The sequence below is a fragment of the Saccoglossus kowalevskii genome, chromosome 22 (genome assembly GCF_978046115.1).
Source record: "Saccoglossus kowalevskii chromosome 22, keSacKowa6.1, whole genome shotgun sequence".
NCBI classification, from domain to species: Eukaryota; Metazoa; Hemichordata; class Enteropneusta; family Harrimaniidae; genus Saccoglossus; species Saccoglossus kowalevskii.
In genome coordinates this window covers 21,292,383-21,315,892 of record NC_140662.1, presented here as the reverse complement: position 1 = coordinate 21,315,892, position 23,510 = coordinate 21,292,383, and the positions used below count along the sequence as shown (strand labels likewise).

Sequence of the window (23,510 nt, the reverse complement as noted above, 5' to 3'; positions counted from 1 at the left end):
TATATCCGAAATCAAATGTATATCTAATTATAATAATATACATCGAACATTGTATATTGGCAAATGGAAATTATTGTCAGAAATTATTCAAACATTACGATTCGGATATGTGATTAAATATGCCACACGATGCAGTGGTCAAAACCATGTTCAGATTGTTGTAAATACTTGGATATAATATTCCTTAAGATGTGTATTCAGTAAGATCATACTTTTAGGGATCATTTCTATAGTATGTATCACGATTCAATCACTGAAAAGTGACTAGAAACGCAAACCATAATGATGAGTTACAGTGTTCTCTTCTGAGCGTGAAAACGACCTATATTGTTGTTTCTATTGCAACTGATGGTCATTGATGAACGTTCCATTCCAAGCAATTGTCCATGGAGGAAGTGAACACATTCAGAGTGGTTTCCCTTTTTTCTGTTAAATCAAAATAAACCACCATCAATAATGTCATACTATTCTATTGTGTGTGATTAATCTGGAGGGGCACTTTTAATCCTATTTTGGCCGGAGTTTTGGGGTTTAGGTTAGAGTTGGTTTTAGGGTTTGGTTGTTTTGTAATTTTTCATGAATTATTCAATACCTCTTGACACAGAAATTATACTTCTGATACCTTATTATTTATATTCGCGATAATTATTCATGAGAAAATCTTAAAGCGTACGATTCATCGTTTGCTATTTATGAAAGCTAACACGTATTTAGCATTGTGCACTTGTAATTTTCCCATTATTGATTTTTTTCAGTTTTAGAGTTTTTATTCCTGGTATGATTAAGAAACACTCACTCAAAAGGCTTGGGTATCGGATATAACGTCACACTTTTCGTCGGAGACTTCTCAGACCAAAAACTGTGGCATTATATTCGAACACGTTCTCGTGGTGTTTCATGTCAATCATTTAAATCGTATTCAGTGAGAGGCTGAAAACATAATCCTAATTGTATATCCGAAATCAAATGTATATCTAATTATAATAATATACATCGAACATTGTATATTGGCAAATGTAAATTATTGTCAGAAATTATTCAAACATTACGATTCGAATATGTGATTAAATATGCCACACGATGCAGTGGTCAAAACCATGTTCAGATTGTTGTAAATACTTGGATATAATATTCCTTAAGATGTGTATTCAGTAAGATCACACTTTTAGGGATAATTTCTATAGTATGTATCACGATTCCATCACTGAAAAGTGACGAGAAACGCAAACCATAATGATGAGTTACAGTGTTCGCTTCTGAGCGTGAAAACGACCTATATTGTTGTTTCTATTGCAACTGATGTTGGTCATTGATGAACGTTCCATTCCAAGCAATTGTCCATGGAGGAAGTGAACACATTCAGAGTGGTTTCCCTTTTTTTCTGTTAAATCAAAATAAGCCACCATCATAATGTCATACTATTCTATTGTGTGTGATTAATCTGGAGGGGCACTTTTAATCCTATTTTGGCCGGAGTTTTTGGGGTTAAGGTAGAGTTGGTTTTAGGGTTTGGTTGTTTTGTAATTTTTCATGAATTATTCAATACCTCTTGACACTGAAATTATACTTCTGATACTTTATTATTTATATTCGCGATAATTATTCATGAGAAAATCTTAAAGCGTACGATTCATCGTTTACTATTTATGAAAGCTAACACGTGTTTAGCATTGTGCACTTGTAATTTTCTTATTATTGATTTTTTTCAGTTTTAGAGTTTTTATTCCTGGTATGATTAAGAAACACTCACTCAAAAGGCTTGGGTATCGGATATAACGTCACACTTTTCGTCGGAGACTTCTCAGACCAAAAACTGTGGCATTATATTCGAACACTTTCTCGTGGTGTTTCACGTCAATCATTTAAATCGTATTCAGTGAGAGGGTGAAAACATAATCCTAATTGTATATCCGAAATCAAATGTATATCTAATTATAATAATATACATCGAACATTGTATATTGGCAAATGGAAATTATTGTCAGAAATTATTCAAACATTACGATTCGGATATGTGATTAAATATGCCACACGATGCAGTGGTCAAAACCATGTTCAGATTGTTGTAAATACTTGGATATAATATTCCTTAAGATGTGTATTCAGTAAGATCATACTTTTAGGGATCATTTCTATAGTATGTATCACGATTCCATCACTGAAAAGTGACGAGAAACGCAAACCATAATGATGAGTTACAGTGTTCTCTTCTGAGCGTGAAAACGACCTATATTGTTGTTTCTATTGCAACTGATGTTGGTCAGTGATGAACGTTCTATTCCAAGCAATTGTCCATGGAGGAAGTGAACACATTCAGAGTGGTTTCCCTTTTTTTCTGTTAAATCAAAATAAACCATCATCATAATGTCATACTATTCTATTGTGTGTGATTAATCTGGAGGGGCACTTTTAATCCTATTTTGGCCGGAGTTTTGGGGTTCAGGCTAGAGATGGTTTTAGGGTTTGGTTGTTTTGTAATTTTTCATGAATTATTCAATACCTCTTGACACAGAAATTATACTTCTGATACTTTATTATTTATATTCGCGATAATTATTCATGAGAAAATCTTAAAGCGTACGATTCATCGTTTGCTATTTATGAAAGCTAACACGTATTTAGCATTGTGCACTTGTAATTTTCCTATTATTGATTTTTTTCAGTTTTAGAGTTTTTATTCCTTGTATGATTAAGAAACACTCACTCAAAAGGCTTGGGTATCGGATATAACGTCACACTTTTCGTCGGAGACTTCTCAGACCAAAAACTGTGGCATTATATTCGAACACTTTCTCGTGGTGTTTCATGTCAATCATTTAAATCGTATTCAGTGAGAGGGTGAAAACATAATCCTAATTGTATATCCGAAATCAAATGTATATCTAATTATAATAATATACATCGAACATTGTATATTGGCAAATGTAAATTATTGTCAGAAATTATTCAAACATTACGATTCGGATATGTGATTAAATATGCCACACGATGCAGTGGTCAAAACCATGTTCAGATTGTTGTAAATACTTGGATATAATATTCCTTAAGATGTGTATTCAGTAAGATCATACTTTTAGGGATCATTTCTATAGTATGTATCACGATTCCATCACTGAAAAGTGACGAGAAACGCAAACCATAATGATGAGTTACAGTGTTCTCTTCTGAGCGTGAAAACGATATATATTGTTGTTTCTATTGCAACTGATGTTGGTCATTGATGAACGTTCCATTCCAAGCAATTGTCCATGGAGGAAGTGAACACATTCTGAGTGGTTTCCCTTTTTTGTGTTAAATCAAAATAAACCACCATCAATAATGTCATACTATTCTATTGTGTGTGATTAATCTGGAGGGGCACTTTTAATCCTATTTTGGCCGGAGTTTTGGGGTTTAGGTTAGAGTTGGTTTTAGGGTTTGGTTGTTTTGTAATTTTTCATGAATTATTCAATACCTCTTGACACAGAAATTATACTTCTGATACCTTATTATTTATATTCGCGATAATTATTCATGAGAAAATCTTAAAGCGTACGATTCATCGTTTGCTATTTATGAAAGCTAACACGTATTTAGCATTGTGCACTTGTAATTTTCCCATTATTGATTTTTTTCAGTTTTAGAGTTTTTATTCCTGGTATGATTAAGAAACACTCACTCAAAAGGCTTGGGTATCGGATATAACGTCACACTTTTCGTCGGAGACTTCTCAGACCAAAAACTGTGGCATTATATTCGAACACTTTCTCGTGGTGTTTCATGTCAATCATTTAAATCGTATTCAGTGAGAGGGTGAAAACATAATCCTAATTGTATATCCGAAATCAAATGTATATCTAATTATAATAATATACATCGAACATTGTATATTGGCAAATGGAAATTATTGTCAGAAATTATTCAAACATTACGATTCGGATATGTGATTAAATATGCCACACGATGCAGTGGTCAAAACCATGTTCAGATTGTTGTAAATACTTGGATATAATATTCCTTAAGATGTGTATCCAGTAAGATCATACTTTTAGGGATCATTTCTATAGTATGTATCACGATTCCATCACTGAAAAGTGACGAGAAACGCAAACCACAATGATGAGTCACAGTGTTCTCTTCTGAGCGTGAAAACGACCTATATTGTTGTTTCTATTGCAACTGATGTTGGTCATTGATGAACGTTCCATTCCAAGCAATTGTCCATGGAGGAAGTGAACACATTCTGAGTGGTTTCACTTTTTTCTGTTAAATCAAAATAAACCACCATCAATAATGTCATACTATTCTATTGTGTGTGATTAATCTGGAGGGGCACTTTTAATCCTATTTTGGCCGGAGTTTTGGGGTTTAGGTTAGAGTTGGTTTTAGGGTTTGGTTGTTTTGTAATTTTTCATGAATTATTCAATACCTCTTGACACAGAAATTATACTTCTGATACCTTATTATTTATATTCGCGATAATTATTCATGAGAAAATCTTAAAGCGTACGATTCATCGTTTGCTATTTATGAAAGCTAACACGTATTTAGCATTGTGCACTTGTAATTTTCCCATTATTGATTTTTTTCAGTTTTAGAGTTTTTATTCCTGGTATGATTAAGAAACACTCACTCAAAAGGCTTGGGTATCGGATATAACGTCACACTTTTCGTCGGAGACTTCTCAGACCAAAAACTGTGGCATTATATTCGAACACTTTCTCGTGGTGTTTCACGTCAGTAATTTAAATCGTATTCAGTGAGAGGGTGAAAACATAATCCTAATTGTATATCCGAAATCAAATGTATATCTAATTATAATAATATACATCGAACATTGTATATTGGCAAATGGAAATTATTGTCAGAAATTATTCAAACATTACGATTCGGATATGTGATTAAATATGCCACACGATGCAGTGGTCAAAACCATGTTCAGATTGTTGTAAATACTTGGATATAATATTCCTTAAGATGTGTATCCAGTAAGATCATACTTTTAGGGATCATTTCTATAGTATGTATCACGATTCCATCACTGAAAAGTGACGAGAAACGCAAACCACAATGATGAGTCACAGTGTTCTCTTCTGAGCGTGAAAACGACCTATATTGTTGTTTCTATTGCAACTGATGTTGGTCATTGATGAACGTTCCATTCCAAGCAATTGTCCATGGAGGAAGTGAACACATTCTGAGTGGTTTCCCTTTTTTCTGTTAAATCAAAATAAACCACCATCAATAATGTCATACTATTCTATTGTGTGTGATTAATCTGGAGGGGCACTTTTAATCCTATTTTGGCCGGAGTTTTGGGGTTTAGGTTAGAGTTGGTTTTAGGGTTTGGTTGTTTTGTAATTTTTCATGAATTATTCAATACCTCTTGACACAGAAATTATACTTCTGATACCTTATTATTTATATTCGCGATAATTATTCATGAGAAAATCTTAAAGCGTACGATTCATCGTTTGCTATTTATGAAAGCTAACACGTATTTAGCATTGTGCACTTGTAATTTTCCTATTATTGATTTTTTTCAGTTTTAGAGTTTTTATTCCTGGTATGATTAGGAAACACTCACTCAAAAGGCTTGGGTATCGGATATAACGTCACACTTTTCGTCGGAGACTTCTCAGACCAAAAACTGTGGCATTATATTCGAACACTTTCTCGTGGTGTTTCACGTCAATCATTTAAATCGTATTCAGTGAGAGGGTGAAAACATAATCCTAATTGTATATCCGAAATCAAATGTATATCTAATTATAATAATATACATCGAACATTGTATATTGGCAAATGGAAATTATTGTCAGAAATTATTCAAACATTACGATTCGGATATGTGATTAAATATGCCACACGATGCAGTGGTCAAAACCATGTTCAGATTGTTGTAAATACTTGGATATAATATTCCTTAAGATGTGTATTCAGTAAGATCATACTTTTAGGGATCATTTCTATAGTATGTATCACGATTCCATCACTGAAAAGTGACGAGAAACGCAAACCATAATGATGAGTTACAGTGTTCTCTTCTGAGCGTGAAAACGACCTATATTGTTGTTTCTATTGCAACTGATGTTGGTCAGTGATGAACGTTCCATTCCAAGCAATTGTCCATGGAGGAAGTGAACACATTCAGAGTGGTTTCCCTTTTTTTCTGTTAAATCAAAATAAACCATCATCATAATGTCATACTATTCTATTGTGTGTGATTAATCTGGAGGGGCACTTTTAATCCTATTTTGGCCGGAGTTTTGGGGTTCAGGCTAGAGATGGTTTTAGGGTTTGGTTGTTTTGTAATTTTTCATGAATTATTCAATACCTCTTGACACAGAAATTATACTTCTGATACTTTATTATTTATATTCGCGATAATTATTCATGAGCAAATCTTAAAGCGTACGATTCATCGTTTGCTATTTATGAAAGCTAACACGTATTTAGCATTGTGCACTTGTAATTTTCTCATTATTGATTTTTTTCAGTTTTAGAGTTTTTATTCCTGGTATGATTAAGAAACACTCACTCAAAAGGCTTGGGTATCGGATATAACGTCACACTTTTCGTCGGAGACTTCTCAGACCAAAAACTGTGGCATTATATTCGAACACTTTCTCGTGGTGTTTCACGTCAGTAATTTAAATCGTATTCAGTGAGAGGCTGAAAACATAATCCTAATTGTATATCCGAAATCAAATGTACATCTAATTATAATAATATACATCGAACATTGTATATTGGTAAATGTAAATTATTGTCAGAAATTATTCAAACATTACGATTCGGATATGTAATTAAATATGCCCCATGATGCAGTGGTCAAAACCGTGTTCAGATTGTTGTAAATACTTGGATATAATATTCCTTAAGATGTGTATCCAGTAAGATCATACTTTTAGGGATCATTTCTATAGTATGTATCACGATTCCATCACTGAAAAGTGACGAGAAACGCAAACCACAATGATGAGTCACAGTGTTCTCTTCTGAGCGTGAAAACGACCTATATTGTTGTTTCTATTGCAACTGATGTTGGTCATTGATGAACGTTCCATTCCAAGCAATTTTCCATGGAGGAAGTGAACATATTCTGAGTGGTTTCCCTTTTTTCTGTTAAATCAAAATAAACCACCATCAATAATGTCATACTATTCTATTGTGTGTGACTAATCTGGAGGGGCAATTTTCATCCTATTTTGGCCGGAGTTTTGGGGTTTAGGTTAGAGTTGGTTTTAGGGTTTGGTTGTTTTGTAATTTTTCATGAATTATTCAATACCTCTTGACACAGAAATTATACTTCTGATACCTTATTATTTATATTCGCGATAATTATTCATGAGAAAATCTTAAAGCGTACGATTCATCGTTTGCTATTTATGAAAGCTAACACGTATTTAGCATTGAGCACTTGTAATTTTCCCATTATTGATTTTTTCAATTTTAGAGTTTTTATTCCTGGTATGATTAGGAAACACTCACTCAAAAGGCTTGGGTATCGGATATAACGTCACACTTTTCGTCGGAGACTTCTCAGACCAAAAACTGTGGCATTATATTCGAACACTTTCTCGTGGTGTTTCACGTCAGTAATTTAAATCGTATTCAGTGAGAGGCTGAAAACATAATCCTAATTGTATATCTGAAATCAAATGTACATCTAATTATAATAATATACATCGAACATTGTATATTGGTAAATGTAAATTATTGTCAGAAATTATTCAAACATTACGATTCCGATATGTAATTAAATATGCCACATGATGCAGTGGTCAAAACCGTGTTCAGATTGTTGTAAATACTTGGATATAATATTCCTTAAGATTTGGATCCAATAAGGTCATACTTTTAGGGATCATTTCTATAGTATGTATGACGATTCCATCACTGAAAAGTGACGAGAAACGCAAATCATAATGATGAGTTACAGAGTTCTCTTCTGAGCGTAAAAAACGACCTATATTGCTGTTTCTATTGCAACTGATGTTGGTCATTGATGAACGTTCCATTCCAAGCAATTGTACATGGAGGAAGTGAACACATTCACAGTGGTTTCCCTTTTTTTCTGTTAAATCAAAATAAACCATCATCATAATGTCATACTATTCTATTGTGTGTGATTAATCTGGAGGGGCACTGTTAATCCTATTTTGGCCGGAGTTTTGGGGTTTAGGTTAGGGTTTGCTTGTTTTGTAATTTTTCATGAATTATTCAATACCTCTTGACACAGAAATTATACTTCTGATACCTTATTATTTATATTCGCGATAATTATTCATGAGAAAATCTTAAAGCGTACGATTCATCGTTTGCTATTTATGAAAGCTAACACGTATTTAGCATTGTGCACTTGTAAATTTCCCATTATTGATTTTTTCAATTTTAGAGTTTTTATTCCTGGTATGATTAGGAAACACTCACTCAAAAGGCTTGGGTATCGGACTTAACGTCACACTTTTCGTCGGAGACTTCTCAGACCAAAAACTGTGGCATTATATTCGAAAACTTTCTCGTGGTGTTTCACGTCAATAATTTAAATCGTATTCAGTGAGAGGGTGAAAACATAATCCTATTTGTATATCCGAAATCAAATGTATATCTAATTATAATAATATGCATCGAACATTGTATATTGGCAAATGGAAATTATTGTCAGAAATTATTCAAACATTACGATTCGGATATGTAATTAAATATGCCACATGATGCAGTGGTCAAAACCGCGTTCAGATTGTTGTAAATACTTGGATATAATATTCCTTAAGATTTGTTTCCAGTAAGATCATACTTTTAGGGATCATTTCTATAGTATGTATCCCGATTCCATCACTGAAAAGTGACGAGAAACGCAAATCATAATGATGAGTTACAGTGTTCTCTTCTGAGCGTGAAAACGATCTATATTGTTGTTTCTATTGCAACTGATGTTGGTCATTGATGAACGTTCCATTCCAAGCAATTGTCCATGGAGGAAGTGAACACATTCAGAGTGGTTTCCCTTTTTTCTGTTAAATCAAAATAAACCACCATCATAATGTCATACTATTCTATTGTGTGTGATTAATCTGGAGGGGCACTTTTAATCCTATTTTGGCCGGAGTTTTGGGGTTTAGGTTAGGGTTTGGTTGTTTTGTAATTTTTCATGAATTATTCAATACCTCTTGACACAGAAATTATACTTCTGATACCTTATTATTTATATTCGCGATAATTATTCATGAGAAAATCTTAAAGCGTACGATTCATCGTTTGCTATTTATGAAAGCTAACACGTATTTAGCATTGTGCACTTGTAAATTTCCCATTATTGATTTTTTCAATTTTAGAGTTTTTATTCCTGGTATGATTAGGAAACACTCACTCAAAAGGCTTGGGTATCGGACATAACGTCACACTTTTCGTCGGAGACTTCTCAGACCAAAAACTGTGGCATTATATTCGAAAACTTTCTCGTGGTGTTTCACGTCAATAATTTAAATCGTATTCAGTGAGATGGTGAAAACATAATCCTATTTGTATATCCGAAATCAAATGTATATCTAATTATAATAATATACATCGAACATTGTATATTGGCAAATGGAAATTATTGTCAGAAATTATTCAAACATTACGATTCGGATATGTAATTAAATATGCCACATGATGCAGTGGTCAAAACCGCGTTCAGATTGTTGTAAATACTTGGATATAATATTCCTTAAGATTTGTTTCCAGTAAGATCATACTTTTAGGGATCATTTCTATAGTATGTATCCCGATTCCATCACTGAAAAGTGACGAGAAACGCAAATCATAATGATGAGTTACAGTGTTCTCTTCTGAGCGTGAAAACGACCTATATTGTTGTTTCTATTGCAACTGATGTTGGTCATTGATGAACGTTCCATTCCAAGCAATTATCCATGGAGGAAGTGAACACATTCAGAGTGGTTTCCCTTTTTTTCTGTTAAATCAAAATAAACCACCATCATAATGTCATACTATTCTATTGTGTGTGATTAATCTGGAGGGGCACTTTTAATCCTATTTTGGCCGGAGTTTTGGGGTTTAGGTTAGAGTTGGTTTTAGGGTTTGGTTGTTTTGTAATTTTTCATTAATTATTCAATACCTCTTGACACAGAAATTATACTTCTGATACCTTATTATTTATATTCGCGATAATTATTCATGAGAAAATCTTAAAGCGCACGATTCATCGTTTGCTATTTATGAAAGCTAACACGTATTTGGCATTGTGCACTTGTAATTTTCTCATTATTGATTTTTACAGTTTTAGAGATTTTATTCCTGGTATGATTAGGAAACACTAACTCAAAAGGCTTGGGTATCGGATATAACGTCACACTTTTCGTCGGAGACTTCTCAGACCAAAAACTGTGGCATTATATTCGAACACTTTCTCGTGGTGTTTCATGTCAATCATTTAAATCGTAATCAGTGAGAGGGTGAAAACATAATCCTAATTGTATATCCGAAATCAAATGTATATCTAATTATAATAATATACATCGAACATTGTATATTGGCAAATGTAAATTATTGTCAGAAATTATTCAAACATTACGATTCGGATATGTGATTAAATATGCCACACGATGCAGTGGTCAAAACCATGTTCAGGTTGTTGTAAATACTTGGATAAAATATTCCTTAAGATGTATATTCAGTAAGATTATACTTTTAGGGATCATTTCTATAGTATGTATCACGATTCCATCACTGAAAAGTGACGAGAAACGCAAACCATAATGATGAGTTACAGTGTTCTCTTCTGAGCGTGAAAACGACCTATATTGTTGTTTCTATTGCAACTGATGTTGGTCATTGATGAACGTTCCATTCCAAGCAATTGTCCATGGAGGAAGTGAACACATTCAGAGTGGTTTCCCTTTTTTTCTGTTAAATCAAAATAAACCACCATCATAATGTCATACTATTCTATTGTGTGTGATTAATCTGGAGGGGCACTTTTAATCATATTTTGGCCGGAGTTTTGGGGTTCAGGCTAGAGATGGTTTTAGGGTTTGGTTGTTTTGTAATTTTTCATGAATTATTCAATACCTCTTGACACAGAAATTATACTTCTGATACTTTATTATTTATATTCGCAATAATTATTCATGAGAAAATCTTAAAGCGTACGATTCATCGTTTGCTATTTATGAAAGCTAACACGTATTTAGCATTGTGCACTTGTAATTTTCCCGTTATTGATTTTTTTCAGTTTTAGAGTTTTTATTCCTGGTATGATTAAGAAACACTCACTCAAAAGGCTTGGGTATCGGATATAACGTCACACTTTTCGTCGGAGACTTCTCAGACCAAAAACTGTGGCATTATATTCGAACACTTTCTCGTGGTGTTTCACGTCAGTAATTTAAATCGTATTCAGTGAGAGGCTGAAAACATAATCCTAATTGTATATCCGAAATCAAATGTACATCTAATTATAATAATATACATCGAACATTGTATATTGGTAAATGTAAATTATTGTCAGAAATTATTCAAACATTACGATTCGGATATGTAATTAAATATGCCCCATGATGCAGTGGTCAAAACCGTGTTCAGATTGTTGTAAATACTTGGATATAATATTCCTTAAGATGTGTATCCAGTAAGATCATACTTTTAGGGATCATTTCTATAGTATGTATCACGATTCCATCACTGAAAAGTGACGAGAAACGCAAACCACAATGATGAGTTACAGTGTTCCCTTCTGAGCGTGAAAACGACCTATATTGTTGTTTCTATTGCAACTGATGTTGGTCATTGATGAAAGTTCCATTCCAAGCAATTGTCCATGGAGGAAGTGAACACATTCTGAGTGGTTTCCCTTTTTTCTGTTAAATCAAAATAAACCACCATCAATAATGTCATACTATTCTATTGTGTGTGATTAATCTGGAGGGGCACTTTTCATCCTATTTTGGCCGGAGTTTTGGGGTTTAGGTTAGAGTTGGTTTTAGGGTTTGGTTGTTTTGTAATTTTTCATGAATTATTCAATACCTCTTGACACAGAAATTATACTTCTGATACCTTATTATTTATATTCGCGATAATTATTCATGAGAAAATCTTAAAGCGTACGATTCATCGTTTGCTATTCATGAAAGCTAACACGTATTTAGCATTGCGCACTTGTAATTTTCCCATTATTGATTTTTTCAATTTTAGAGTTTTTATTCCTGGTATGATTTGGAAACACTCACTCAAAAGGCTTGGGTATCGGATATAACGTCACACTTTTCGTCGGAGACTTCTCAGACCAAAAACTGTGGCATTATATTCGAACACTTTCTCGTGGTGTTTCATGTCAATCATTTAAATCGTATTCAGTGAGAGGGTGAAAACATAATCCTAATTGTATATCCGAAATCAAATGTATATCTAATTATAATAATATACATCGAACATTGTATATTGGCAAATGTAAATTATTGTCAGAAATTATTCAAACATTACATTTCGGATATGTGATTCAATATGCCACACGATGCAGTGGTCAAAACCATGTTCAGGTTGTTGTAAATACTTGGATAAAATATTCCTTAAGATGTATATTCAGTAAGATTATACTTTTAGGGATCATTTCTATAGTATGTATCACGATTCCATCACTGAAAAGTGACGAGAAACGCAAACCATAATGATGAGTTACAGTGTTCTCTTCTGAGCGTGAAAACGACCTATATTGTTGTTTCTATTGCAACTGATGTTGGTCATTGATGAACGTTCCATTCCAAGCAATTGTCCATGGAGGAAGTGAACACATTCAGAGTGGTTTCCCTTTTTTTCTGTTAAATCAAAATAAACCACCATCATAATGTCCATACTATTCTATTGTGTGTGATTAATCTGGAGGGGCACTTTTAATCCTATTTTGGCCGGAGTTTTGGGGTTCAGGCTAGAGATGGTTTTAGGGTTTGGTTGTTTTGTAATTTTTCATGAATTATTCAATACCTCTTGACACAGAAATTATACTTCTGATACTTTATTATTTATATTCGCAATAATTATTCATGAGAAAATCTTAAAGCGTACGATTCATCGTTTGCTATTTATGAAAGCTAACACGTATTTAGCATTGTGCACTTGTAATTTTCCCATTATTGATTTTTTTCAGTTTTAGAGTTTTTATTCCTGGTATGATTAAGAAACACTCACTCAAAAGGCTTGGGTATCGGATATAACGTCACACTTTTCGTCGGAGACTTCTCAGACCAAAAACTGTGGCATTATATTCGAACACTTTCTCGTGGTGTTTCACGTCAGTAATTTAAATCGTATTCAGTGAGAGGCTGAAAACATAATCCTAATTGTATATCCGAAATCAAATGTACATCTAATTATAATAATATACATCGAACATTGTATATTGGTAAATGTAAATTATTGTCAGAAATTATTCAAACATTACGATTCGGATATGTAATTAAATATGCCCCATGATGCAGTGGTCAAAACCGTGTTCAGATTGTTGTAAATACTTGGATATAATATTCCTTAAGATGTGTATCCAGTAAGATCATACTTTTAGGGATCATTTCTATAGTATGTATCACGATTCCATCACTGAAAAGTGACGAGAAACGCAAACCACAATGATGAGTTACAGTGTTACCTTCTGAGCGTGAAAACGACCTATATTGTTGTTTCTATTGCAACTGATGTTGGTCATTGATGAACGTTCCATTCCAAGCAATTGTCCATGGAGGAAGTGAACACATTCTGAGTGGTTTCCCTTTTTTCTGTTAAATCAAAATAAACCACCATCAATAATGTCATACTATTCTATTGTGTGTGACTAATCTGGAGGGGCACTTTTCATCCTATTTTGGCCGGAGTTTTGGGGTTTAGGTTAGAGTTGGTTTTAGGGTTTGGTTGTTTTGTAATTTTTCATGAATTATTCAATACCTCTTGACACAGAAATTATACTTCTGATACCTTATTATTTATATTCGCGATAATTATTCATGAGAAAATCTTAAAGCGTACGATTCATCGTTTGCTATTCATGAAAGCTAACACGTATTTAGCATTGCGCACTTGTAATTTTCCCATTATTGATTTTTTCAATTTTAGAGTTTTTATTCCTGGTATGATTTGGAAACACTCACTCAAAAGGCTTGGGTATCGGATATAACGTCACACTTTTCGTCGGAGACTTCTCAGACCAAAAACTGTGGCATTATATTCGAACACTTTCTCGTGGTGTTTCACGTCAGTAATTTAAATCGTATTCAGTGAGAGGCTGAAAACATAATCCTAATTGTATATCTGAAATCAAATGTACATCTAATTATAATAATATACATCGAACATTGTATATTGGCAAATGTAAATTATTATCAGAAATTATTCAAACATTACGATTCGGATATGTGACTAAATATGCCACACGATGCAGTGGTCAAAACCATGTTCAGATTGTTGTAAATACTTGGATATAATATTCCTTAAGATGTGTATTCAGTAAGATCATACTTTTAGGGATAATTTCTATAGTATGTATCACGATTCCATCACTGAAAAGTGACGAGAAACGCAAACCATAATGATGAGTTACAGTGTTCTCTTCTGAGCGTGAAAACGACCTATATTGTTGTTTCTATTGCAACTGATGTTGGTCATTGATGAACGTTCCATTCCAAGCAATTGTCCATGGAGGAAGTGAACACATTCAGAGTGGTTTCCCTTTTTTTCTGTTAAATCAAAATAAACCACCATCATCATGTCATACTATTCTATTGTGTGTGATTAATCTGGAGGGGCACTTTTAATCCTATTTTGGCCGGAGTTTTGGGGTTAAGGTAGAGTTGGTTTTAGGGTTTGGTTGTTTTGTAATTTTTCATGAATTATTCAATACCTCTTGACACTGAAATTATACTTCTGATACTTTATTATTTATATTCGCGATAATTATCCATGAGAAAATCTTAAAGCGTACGATTCATCGTTTGCTATTTATGAAAGCTAACACGTATTTAGCATTGTGCACTTGTAATTTTCCCATTATTGATTTTTTTCAGTTTTAGAGTTTTTATTCCTGGTATGATTAAGAAACACTCACTCAAAAGGCTTGGGTATCGGATATAACGTCACACTTTTCGTCGGAGACTTCTCAGACCAAAAACTGTGGCATTATATTCGAACACTTTCTCGTGGTGTTTCACGTCAGTAATTTAAATCGTATTCAGTGAGAGGCTGAAAACATAATCCTAATTGTATATCCGAAATCAAATGTACATCTAATTATAATATTATACATCGAACATTGTATATTGGTAAATGTAAATTATTGTCAGAAATTATTCAAACATTACGATTCGGATATGTAATTAAATATGCCCCATGATGCAGTGGTCAAAACCGTGTTCAGTTTGTTGTAAATACTTGGATATAATATTCCTTAAGATGTGTATCCAGTAAGATCATACTTTTAGGGATCATTTCTATAGTATGTATCACGATTCCATCACTGAAAAGTGACGAGAAACGCAAACCACAATGATGAGTTACAGTGTTCCCTTCTGAGCGTGAAAACGACCTATATTGTTGTTTCTATTGCAACTGATGTTGGTCATTGATGAACGTTCCATTCCAAGCAATTGTCCAGGGAGGAAGTGAACACATTCTGAGTGGTTTCCCTTTTTTTCTGTTAAATCAAAATAAACCACCATCAATAATGTCATACTATTCTATTGTGTGTGATTAATCTGGAGGGGCACTTTTCATCCTATTTTGGCCGGAGTTTTGGGGTTTAGGTTAGAGTTGGTTTTAGGGTTTGGTTGTTTTGTAATTTTTCATGAATTATTCAATACCTCTTGACACAGAAATTATACTTCTGATACCTTATTATTTATATTCGCCATAATTATTCATGAGAAAATCTTAAAGCGTACGATTCATCGTTTGCTATTCATGAAAGCTAACACGTATTTAGCATTGCGCACTTGTAATTTTCCCATTATTGATTTTTTCAATTTTAGAGTTTTTATTCCTGGTATGATTTGGAAACACTCACTCAAAAGGCTTGGGTATCGGATATAACGTCACACTTTTCGTCGGAGACTTCTCAGACCAAAAACTGTGGCATTATATTCGAACACTTTCTCGTGGTGTTTCACGTCAGTAATTTAAATCGTATTCAGTGAGAGGCTGAAAACATAATCCTAATTGTATATCTGAAATCAAATGTACATCTAATTATAATAATATACATCGAACATTGTATATTGGCAAATGTAAATTATTATCAGAAATTATTCAAACATTACGATTCGGATATGTGACTAAATATGCCACACGATGCAGTGGTCAAAACCATGTTCAGATTGTTGTAAATACTTGGATATAATATTCCTTAAGATGTGTATTCAGTAAGATCATACTTTTAGGGATCATTTCTATAATATGTATCACGATTCCATCACTGAAAAGTGACGAGAAACGCAAACCATAATGATGAGTTACAGTGTTCTCTTCTGAGCTTGAAAACGACCTATATTGTTGTTTCTATTGCAACTGATGTTGGGCATTGATGAACGTTCCATTCCAAGCAATTGTCCATGGAGGAAGTGAACACATTCAGAGTGGTTTCCCTTTTTTTCTGTTAAATCAAAATAAACCACCATCATAATGTCATACTATTCTATTGGGTGTGATTAATCTGGAGGGACACTTTTAATCCTATTTTGGCCGGAGTTTTGGGGTTAAGGTAGAGTTGGTTTTAGGGTTTGGTTGTTTTGTAATTTTTCATGAATTATTCAATACCTCTTGACACTGAAATTATACTTCTGATACTTTATTATTTATATTCGCGATAATTATTCATGAGAAAATCTTAAAGCGTACGATTCATCGTTTGCTATTTATGAAAGCTAACACGTATTTAGCATTGTGCCCTTGTAATTTTCCTATTATTGATTTTTTTCAGTTTTAGAGTTTTTATTCCTGGTATGATTAAGAAACACTCACTCAAAAGGCTTGGGTATCGGATATAACGTCACACTTTTCGTCGGAGACTTCTCAGACCAAAAACTGTGGCATTATATTCGAACACTTTCTCGTGGTGTTTCACGTCAATCATTTAAATCGTATTCAGTGAGAGGGTGAAAACATAATCCTAATTGTATATCCGAAATCAAATGTATATCTAATTATAATAATATACATCGAACATTGTATATTGGCAAATGGAAATTATTGTCAGAAATTATTCAAACATAACGATTCGGATATGTGATTAAATATGCCACACGATGCAGTGGTCAAAACCATGTTCAGATTGTTGTAAATACTTGGATATAATATTCCTTAAGATGTGTATTCAGTAAGATCATACTTTTAGGGATCATTTCTATAGTATGTATCACGATTCCATCACTGAAAAGTGACGAGAAACGCAAACCATAATGATGAGTTACAGTGTTCTCTTCTGAGCGTGAAAACGACCTATATTGTTGTTTCTATTGCAACTGATGTTGGTCAGTGATGAACGTTCCATTCCAAGCAATTGTCCATGTAGGAAGTGAACACATTCAGAGTGGTTTCCCTTTTTTTCTGTTAAATCAAAATAAACCATCATCATAATGTCATACTATTCTATTGTGTGTGATTAATCTGGAGGGGCACTTTTAATCCTATTTTGGCCGGAGTTTTGGGGTTCAGGCTAGAGATGGTTTTAGGGTTTGGTTGTTTTGTAATTTTTCATGAATTATTCAATACCTCTTGACACAGAAATTATACTTCTGATACTTTATTATTTATATTCGCGATAATTATTCATGAGAAAATCTTAAAGCGTACGATTCATCGTTTGCTATTTATGAAAGCTAACACGTATTTAGCATTGTGCACTTGTAATTTTCTCATTATTGATTTTTTTCAGTTTTAGAGTTTTTATTCCTGGTATGATTTGGAAACACTCACTCAAAAGGCTTGGGTATCGGATATAACGTCACACTTTTCGTCGGAGACTTCTCAGACCAAAAACTGTGGCATTATATTCGAACACTTTCTCGTGGTGTTTCACGTCAGTAATTTAAATCGTATTCAGTGAGAGGCTGAAAACATAATCCTAATTGTATATTCGAAATCAAATGTACATCTAATTATAATAATATACATCGAACATTGTATATTGGTAAATGTAAATTATTGTCAGAAATTATTCAAACATTACGATTCGGATATGTAATTAAATATGCCCCATGATGCAGTGGTCAAAACCGTGTTCAGATTGTTGTAAATACTTGGATATAATATTCCTTAAGATGTGTATCCAGTAAGATCATACTTTTAGGGATCATTTCTATAGTATGTATCACGATTCCATCACTGAAAAGTGACGAGAAACGCAAACCACAATGATGAGTTACAGTGTTCTCTTCTGAGCGTGAAAACGACCTATATTGTTGTTTATATTGCAACTGATGCTGGTCATTGATGAACGTTCCATTCCAAGCAATTGTCCATGGAGGAAGTGAACACATTCTGAGTGGTTTCCTTTTTTTATGTTAAATCAAAATAAACCACCATCAATGATGTCATACTATTCTATTGTGTGTGATTAATCTGGAGGGGCACTTTTAATCCTATTTTGGCCGGAGTTTTGGGGTTTAGGTTAGAGTTGGTTTTAGGGTTTGGTTGTTTTGTAATTTTTCATGAATTATTCAATACCTCTTGACACAGAAATTATACTTCTGATACCTTATTATTTATATTCGCGATAATTATTCATGAGAAAATCTTAAAGCGTACGATTCATCGTTTGCTATTTATGAAAGCTAACACGTATTTAGCATTGTGCACTTGTAATTTTCCCATTATTGATTTTTTTCAGTTTTAGAGTTTTTATTCCTGGTATGATTAAGAAACACTCACTCAAAAGGCTTGGGTATCGGATATAACGTCACACTTTTCGTCGGAGACTTCTCAGACCAAAAACTGTGGCATTATATTCGAACACTTTCTCGTGGTGTTTCATGTCAATCATTTAAATCGTATTCAGTGAGAGGGTGAAAACATAATCCTAATTGTATATCCGAAATCAAATGTATATCTAATTATAATAATATACATCGAACATTGTATATTGGCAAATGTAAATTATTGTCAGAAATTATTCAAACATTACGATTCGGATATGTGATTAAATATGCCACACGATGCAGTGGTCAAAACCATGTTCAGATTGTTGTAAATACTTGGATATAATATTCCTTAAGATGTGTATTCAGTAAGATCATACTTTTAGGGATCATTTCTATAGTATGTATCACGATTCCATCACTGAAAAGTGACGAGAAACGCAAACCATAATGATGAGTTACAGTGTTCTCTTCTGAGCGTGAAAACGACCTATATTGTTGTTTCTATTGCAACTGATGTTGGTCATTGATGAACGTTCCATTCCAAGCAATTGTCCATGGAGGAAGTGAACACATTCAGAGTGGTTTCCCTTTTTTTCTGTTAAATCAAAATAAACCACCATCATAATGTCATACTATTCTATTGTGTGTGATTAATCTGGAGGGGCACTTTTAATCCTATTTTGGCCTGAGTTTTTGGGGTTAAGGTAGAGTTGGTTTTAGGGTTTGGTTGTTTTGTAATTTTTCATGAATTATTCAATACCTCTTGACACTGAAATTATACTTCTGATACTTTATTATTTATATTCGCGATAATTATTCATGAGAAAATCTTAAAGCGTACGATTCATCGTTTGCTATTTATGAAAGCTAACACGTATTTAGCATTGTGCACTTGTAATTTTCCTATTATTGATTTTTTTCAGTTTTAGAGTTTTTATTCCTGGTATGATTAGGAAACACTCACTCAAAAGGCTTGGGTATCGGATATAACGTCACACTTTTCGTCGGAGACTTCTCAGACCAAAAACTGTGGCATTATATTCGAACACTTTCTCGTGGTGTTTCACGTCAATCATTTAAATCGTATTCAGTGAGAGGGTGAAAACATAATCCTAATTGTATATCCGAAATCAAATGTATATCTAATTATAATAATATACATCGAACATTGTATATTGGCAAATGGAAATTATTGTCAGAAATTATTCAAACATTACGATTCGGATATGTGATTAAATATGCCACACGATGCAGTGGTCAAAACCATGTTCAGATTGTTGTAAATACTTGGATATAATATTCCTTAAGATGTGTATTCAGTAAGATCATACTTTTAGGGATCATTTCTATAGTATGTATCACGATTCCATCACTGAAAAGTGACGAGAAACGCAAACCATAATGATGAGTTACAGTGTTCTCTTCTGAGCGTGAAAACGACCTATATTGTTGTTTCTATTGCAACTGATGTTGGTCAGTGATGAACGTTCCATTCCAAGCAATTGTCCATGGAGGAAGTGAACACATTCAGAGTGGTTTCCCTTTTTTTCTGTTAAATCAAAATAAACCATCATCATAATGTCATACTATTCTATTGTGTGTGATTAATCTGGAGGGGCACTTTTAATCCTATTTTGGCCGGAGTTTTGGGGTTCAGGCTAGAGATGGTTTTAGGGTTTGGTTGTTTTGTAATTTTTCATGAATTATTCAATACCTCTTGACACAGAAATTATACTTCTGATACTTTATTATTTATATTCGCGATAATTATTCATGAGCAAATCTTAAAGCGTACGATTCATCGTTTGCTATTTATGAAAGCTAACACGTATTTAGCATTGTGCACTTGTAATTTTCTCATTATTGATTTTTTTCAGTTTTAGAGTTTTTATTCCTGGTATGATTAAGAAACACTCACTCAAAAGGCTTGGGTATCGGATATAACGTCACACTTTTCGTCGGAGACTTCTCAGACCAAAAACTGTGGCATTATATTCGAACACTTTCTCGTGGTGTTTCACGTCAGTAATTTAAATCGTATTCAGTGAGAGGCTGAAAACATAATCCTAATTGTATATCCGAAATCAAATGTACATCTAATTATAATAATATACATCGAACATTGTATATTGGTAAATGTAAATTATTGTCAGAAATTATTCAAACATTACGATTCGGATATGTAATTAAATATGCCCCATGATGCAGTGGTCAAAACCGTGTTCAGATTGTTGTAAATACTTGGATATAATATTCCTTAAGATGTGTATCCAGTAAGATCATACTTTTAGGGATCATTTCTATAGTATGTATCACGATTCCATCACTGAAAAGTGACGAGAAACGCAAACCACAATGATGAGTCACAGTGTTCTCTTCTGAGCGTGAAAACGACCTATATTGTTGTTTCTATTGCAACTGATGTTGGTCATTGATGAACGTTCCATTCCAAGCAATTTTCCATGGAGGAAGTGAACATATTCTGAGTGGTTTCCCTTTTTTCTGTTAAATCAAAATAAACCACCATCAATAATGTCATACTATTCTATTGTGTGTGACTAATCTGGAGGGGCAATTTTCATCCTATTTTGGCCGGAGTTTTGGGGTTTAGGTTAGAGTTGGTTTTAGGGTTTGGTTGTTTTGTAATTTTTCATGAATTATTCAATACCTCTTGACACAGAAATTATACTTCTGATACCTTATTATTTATATTCGCGATAATTATTCATGAGAAAATCTTAAAGCGTACGATTCATCGTTTGCTATTTATGAAAGCTAACACGTATTTAGCATTGAGCACTTGTAATTTTCCCATTATTGATTTTTTCAATTTTAGAGTTTTTATTCCTGGTATGATTAGGAAACACTCACTCAAAAGGCTTGGGTATCGGATATAACGTCACACTTTTCGTCGGAGACTTCTCAGACCAAAAACTGTGGCATTATATTCGAACACTTTCTCGTGGTGTTTCACGTCAGTAATTTAAATCGTATTCAGTGAGAGGCTGAAAACATAATCCTAATTGTATATCTGAAATCAAATGTACATCTAATTATAATAATATACATCGAACATTGTATATTGGTAAATGTAAATTATTGTCAGAAATTATTCAAACATTACGATTCCGATATGTAATTAAATATGCCACATGATGCAGTGGTCAAAACCGTGTTCAGATTGTTGTAAATACTTGGATATAATATTCCTTAAGATTTGGATCCAATAAGGTCATACTTTTAGGGATCATTTCTATAGTATGTATGACGATTCCATCACTGAAAAGTGACGAGAAACGCAAATCATAATGATGAGTTACAGAGTTCTCTTCTGAGCGTAAAAAACGACCTATATTGCTGTTTCTATTGCAACTGATGTTGGTCATTGATGAACGTTCCATTCCAAGCAATTGTACATGGAGGAAGTGAACACATTCACAGTGGTTTCCCTTTTTTTCTGTTAAATCAAAATAAACCATCATCATAATGTCATACTATTCTATTGTGTGTGATTAATCTGGAGGGGCACTGTTAATCCTATTTTGGCCGGAGTTTTGGGGTTTAGGTTAGGGTTTGCTTGTTTTGTAATTTTTCATGAATTATTCAATACCTCTTGACACAGAAATTATACTTCTGATACCTTATTATTTATATTCGCGATAATTATTCATGAGAAAATCTTAAAGCGTACGATTCATCGTTTGCTATTTATGAAAGCTAACACGTATTTAGCATTGTGCACTTGTAAATTTCCCATTATTGATTTTTTCAATTTTAGAGTTTTTATTCCTGGTATGATTAGGAAACACTCACTCAAAAGGCTTGGGTATCGGACTTAACGTCACACTTTTCGTCGGAGACTTCTCAGACCAAAAACTGTGGCATTATATTCGAAAACTTTCTCGTGGTGTTTCACGTCAATAATTTAAATCGTATTCAGTGAGAGGGTGAAAACATAATCCTATTTGTATATCCGAAATCAAATGTATATCTAATTATAATAATATGCATCGAACATTGTATATTGGCAAATGGAAATTATTGTCAGAAATTATTCAAACATTACGATTCGGATATGTAATTAAATATGCCACATGATGCAGTGGTCAAAACCGCGTTCAGATTGTTGTAAATACTTGGATATAATATTCCTTAAGATTTGTTTCCAGTAAGATCATACTTTTAGGGATCATTTCTATAGTATGTATCCCGATTCCATCACTGAAAAGTGACGAGAAACGCAAATCATAATGATGAGTTACAGTGTTCTCTTCTGAGCGTGAAAACGATCTATATTGTTGTTTCTATTGCAACTGATGTTGGTCATTGATGAACGTTCCATTCCAAGCAATTGTCCATGGAGGAAGTGAACACATTCAGAGTGGTTTCCCTTTTTTCTGTTAAATCAAAATAAACCACCATCATAATGTCATACTATTCTATTGTGTGTGATTAATCTGGAGGGGCACTTTTAATCCTATTTTGGCCGGAGTTTTGGGGTTTAGGTTAGGGTTTGGTTGTTTTGTAATTTTTCATGAATTATTCAATACCTCTTGACACAGAAATTATACTTCTGATACCTTATTATTTATATTCGCGATAATTATTCATGAGAAAATCTTAAAGCGT

At 33.4% G+C, this 23,510-nt stretch overlaps 25 non-coding genes across 25 annotated transcripts; all 25 read left to right on the top strand.

Moving 5' to 3' along the window:
- The first annotated feature begins 202 nt into the window (after positions 1 to 202).
- Positions 203 to 415, top strand: LOC146729144 (small nucleolar RNA U3). The gene has a single exon (XR_014928581.1). It is a non-coding gene; the product is annotated as a small nucleolar RNA U3 (small nucleolar RNA).
- A 738-nt stretch (positions 416 to 1,153) lies between these two features.
- LOC146729143 (small nucleolar RNA U3) lies at positions 1,154 to 1,369 on the top strand. Its single transcript, XR_014928580.1, has one exon. It is a non-coding gene; the product is annotated as a small nucleolar RNA U3 (small nucleolar RNA).
- Positions 1,370 to 2,107: 738 nt separating this feature from the next.
- LOC146729142 (small nucleolar RNA U3) lies at positions 2,108 to 2,323 on the top strand. The gene has a single exon (XR_014928568.1). It is a non-coding gene; the product is annotated as a small nucleolar RNA U3 (small nucleolar RNA).
- A 738-nt stretch (positions 2,324 to 3,061) lies between these two features.
- Positions 3,062 to 3,277, top strand: LOC144343634 (small nucleolar RNA U3). The gene has a single exon (XR_013419009.2). It is a non-coding gene; the product is annotated as a small nucleolar RNA U3 (small nucleolar RNA).
- A 738-nt stretch (positions 3,278 to 4,015) lies between these two features.
- LOC146729141 (small nucleolar RNA U3) lies at positions 4,016 to 4,231 on the top strand. The gene has a single exon (XR_014928531.1). It is a non-coding gene; the product is annotated as a small nucleolar RNA U3 (small nucleolar RNA).
- A 738-nt stretch (positions 4,232 to 4,969) lies between these two features.
- LOC146729140 (small nucleolar RNA U3) lies at positions 4,970 to 5,185 on the top strand. The gene has a single exon (XR_014928530.1). It is a non-coding gene; the product is annotated as a small nucleolar RNA U3 (small nucleolar RNA).
- A 738-nt stretch (positions 5,186 to 5,923) lies between these two features.
- LOC146729139 (small nucleolar RNA U3) lies at positions 5,924 to 6,139 on the top strand. The gene has a single exon (XR_014928554.1). It is a non-coding gene; the product is annotated as a small nucleolar RNA U3 (small nucleolar RNA).
- A 738-nt stretch (positions 6,140 to 6,877) lies between these two features.
- Positions 6,878 to 7,093, top strand: LOC146729138 (small nucleolar RNA U3). The gene has a single exon (XR_014928534.1). It is a non-coding gene; the product is annotated as a small nucleolar RNA U3 (small nucleolar RNA).
- Positions 7,094 to 7,830: 737 nt separating this feature from the next.
- LOC146729137 (small nucleolar RNA U3) lies at positions 7,831 to 8,047 on the top strand. Its single transcript, XR_014928605.1, has one exon. It is a non-coding gene; the product is annotated as a small nucleolar RNA U3 (small nucleolar RNA).
- Positions 8,048 to 8,772: 725 nt separating this feature from the next.
- Positions 8,773 to 8,988, top strand: LOC146729136 (small nucleolar RNA U3). The gene has a single exon (XR_014928579.1). It is a non-coding gene; the product is annotated as a small nucleolar RNA U3 (small nucleolar RNA).
- Positions 8,989 to 9,712: 724 nt separating this feature from the next.
- On the top strand, positions 9,713 to 9,928 carry LOC146729135 (small nucleolar RNA U3). The gene has a single exon (XR_014928574.1). It is a non-coding gene; the product is annotated as a small nucleolar RNA U3 (small nucleolar RNA).
- A 737-nt stretch (positions 9,929 to 10,665) lies between these two features.
- Positions 10,666 to 10,881, top strand: LOC144343648 (small nucleolar RNA U3). The gene has a single exon (XR_013419022.2). It is a non-coding gene; the product is annotated as a small nucleolar RNA U3 (small nucleolar RNA).
- Positions 10,882 to 11,619: 738 nt separating this feature from the next.
- Positions 11,620 to 11,835, top strand: LOC146729134 (small nucleolar RNA U3). Its single transcript, XR_014928565.1, has one exon. It is a non-coding gene; the product is annotated as a small nucleolar RNA U3 (small nucleolar RNA).
- A 737-nt stretch (positions 11,836 to 12,572) lies between these two features.
- LOC146729133 (small nucleolar RNA U3) lies at positions 12,573 to 12,788 on the top strand. Its single transcript, XR_014928547.1, has one exon. It is a non-coding gene; the product is annotated as a small nucleolar RNA U3 (small nucleolar RNA).
- A 739-nt stretch (positions 12,789 to 13,527) lies between these two features.
- On the top strand, positions 13,528 to 13,743 carry LOC146729132 (small nucleolar RNA U3). Its single transcript, XR_014928544.1, has one exon. It is a non-coding gene; the product is annotated as a small nucleolar RNA U3 (small nucleolar RNA).
- A 737-nt stretch (positions 13,744 to 14,480) lies between these two features.
- On the top strand, positions 14,481 to 14,696 carry LOC146729131 (small nucleolar RNA U3). Its single transcript, XR_014928571.1, has one exon. It is a non-coding gene; the product is annotated as a small nucleolar RNA U3 (small nucleolar RNA).
- A 737-nt stretch (positions 14,697 to 15,433) lies between these two features.
- On the top strand, positions 15,434 to 15,649 carry LOC146729130 (small nucleolar RNA U3). Its single transcript, XR_014928536.1, has one exon. It is a non-coding gene; the product is annotated as a small nucleolar RNA U3 (small nucleolar RNA).
- A 738-nt stretch (positions 15,650 to 16,387) lies between these two features.
- Positions 16,388 to 16,603, top strand: LOC146729129 (small nucleolar RNA U3). The gene has a single exon (XR_014928600.1). It is a non-coding gene; the product is annotated as a small nucleolar RNA U3 (small nucleolar RNA).
- A 737-nt stretch (positions 16,604 to 17,340) lies between these two features.
- LOC144343641 (small nucleolar RNA U3) lies at positions 17,341 to 17,556 on the top strand. Its single transcript, XR_013419016.2, has one exon. It is a non-coding gene; the product is annotated as a small nucleolar RNA U3 (small nucleolar RNA).
- A 738-nt stretch (positions 17,557 to 18,294) lies between these two features.
- Positions 18,295 to 18,510, top strand: LOC144343625 (small nucleolar RNA U3). Its single transcript, XR_013419002.2, has one exon. It is a non-coding gene; the product is annotated as a small nucleolar RNA U3 (small nucleolar RNA).
- A 738-nt stretch (positions 18,511 to 19,248) lies between these two features.
- LOC146729128 (small nucleolar RNA U3) lies at positions 19,249 to 19,464 on the top strand. Its single transcript, XR_014928540.1, has one exon. It is a non-coding gene; the product is annotated as a small nucleolar RNA U3 (small nucleolar RNA).
- A 738-nt stretch (positions 19,465 to 20,202) lies between these two features.
- LOC146729127 (small nucleolar RNA U3) lies at positions 20,203 to 20,418 on the top strand. The gene has a single exon (XR_014928553.1). It is a non-coding gene; the product is annotated as a small nucleolar RNA U3 (small nucleolar RNA).
- A 738-nt stretch (positions 20,419 to 21,156) lies between these two features.
- Positions 21,157 to 21,372, top strand: LOC146729126 (small nucleolar RNA U3). The gene has a single exon (XR_014928533.1). It is a non-coding gene; the product is annotated as a small nucleolar RNA U3 (small nucleolar RNA).
- A 737-nt stretch (positions 21,373 to 22,109) lies between these two features.
- LOC146729125 (small nucleolar RNA U3) lies at positions 22,110 to 22,326 on the top strand. Its single transcript, XR_014928604.1, has one exon. It is a non-coding gene; the product is annotated as a small nucleolar RNA U3 (small nucleolar RNA).
- Positions 22,327 to 23,051: 725 nt separating this feature from the next.
- Positions 23,052 to 23,267, top strand: LOC146729124 (small nucleolar RNA U3). The gene has a single exon (XR_014928578.1). It is a non-coding gene; the product is annotated as a small nucleolar RNA U3 (small nucleolar RNA).
- The last annotated feature ends 243 nt before the right edge of the window (positions 23,268 to 23,510 follow it).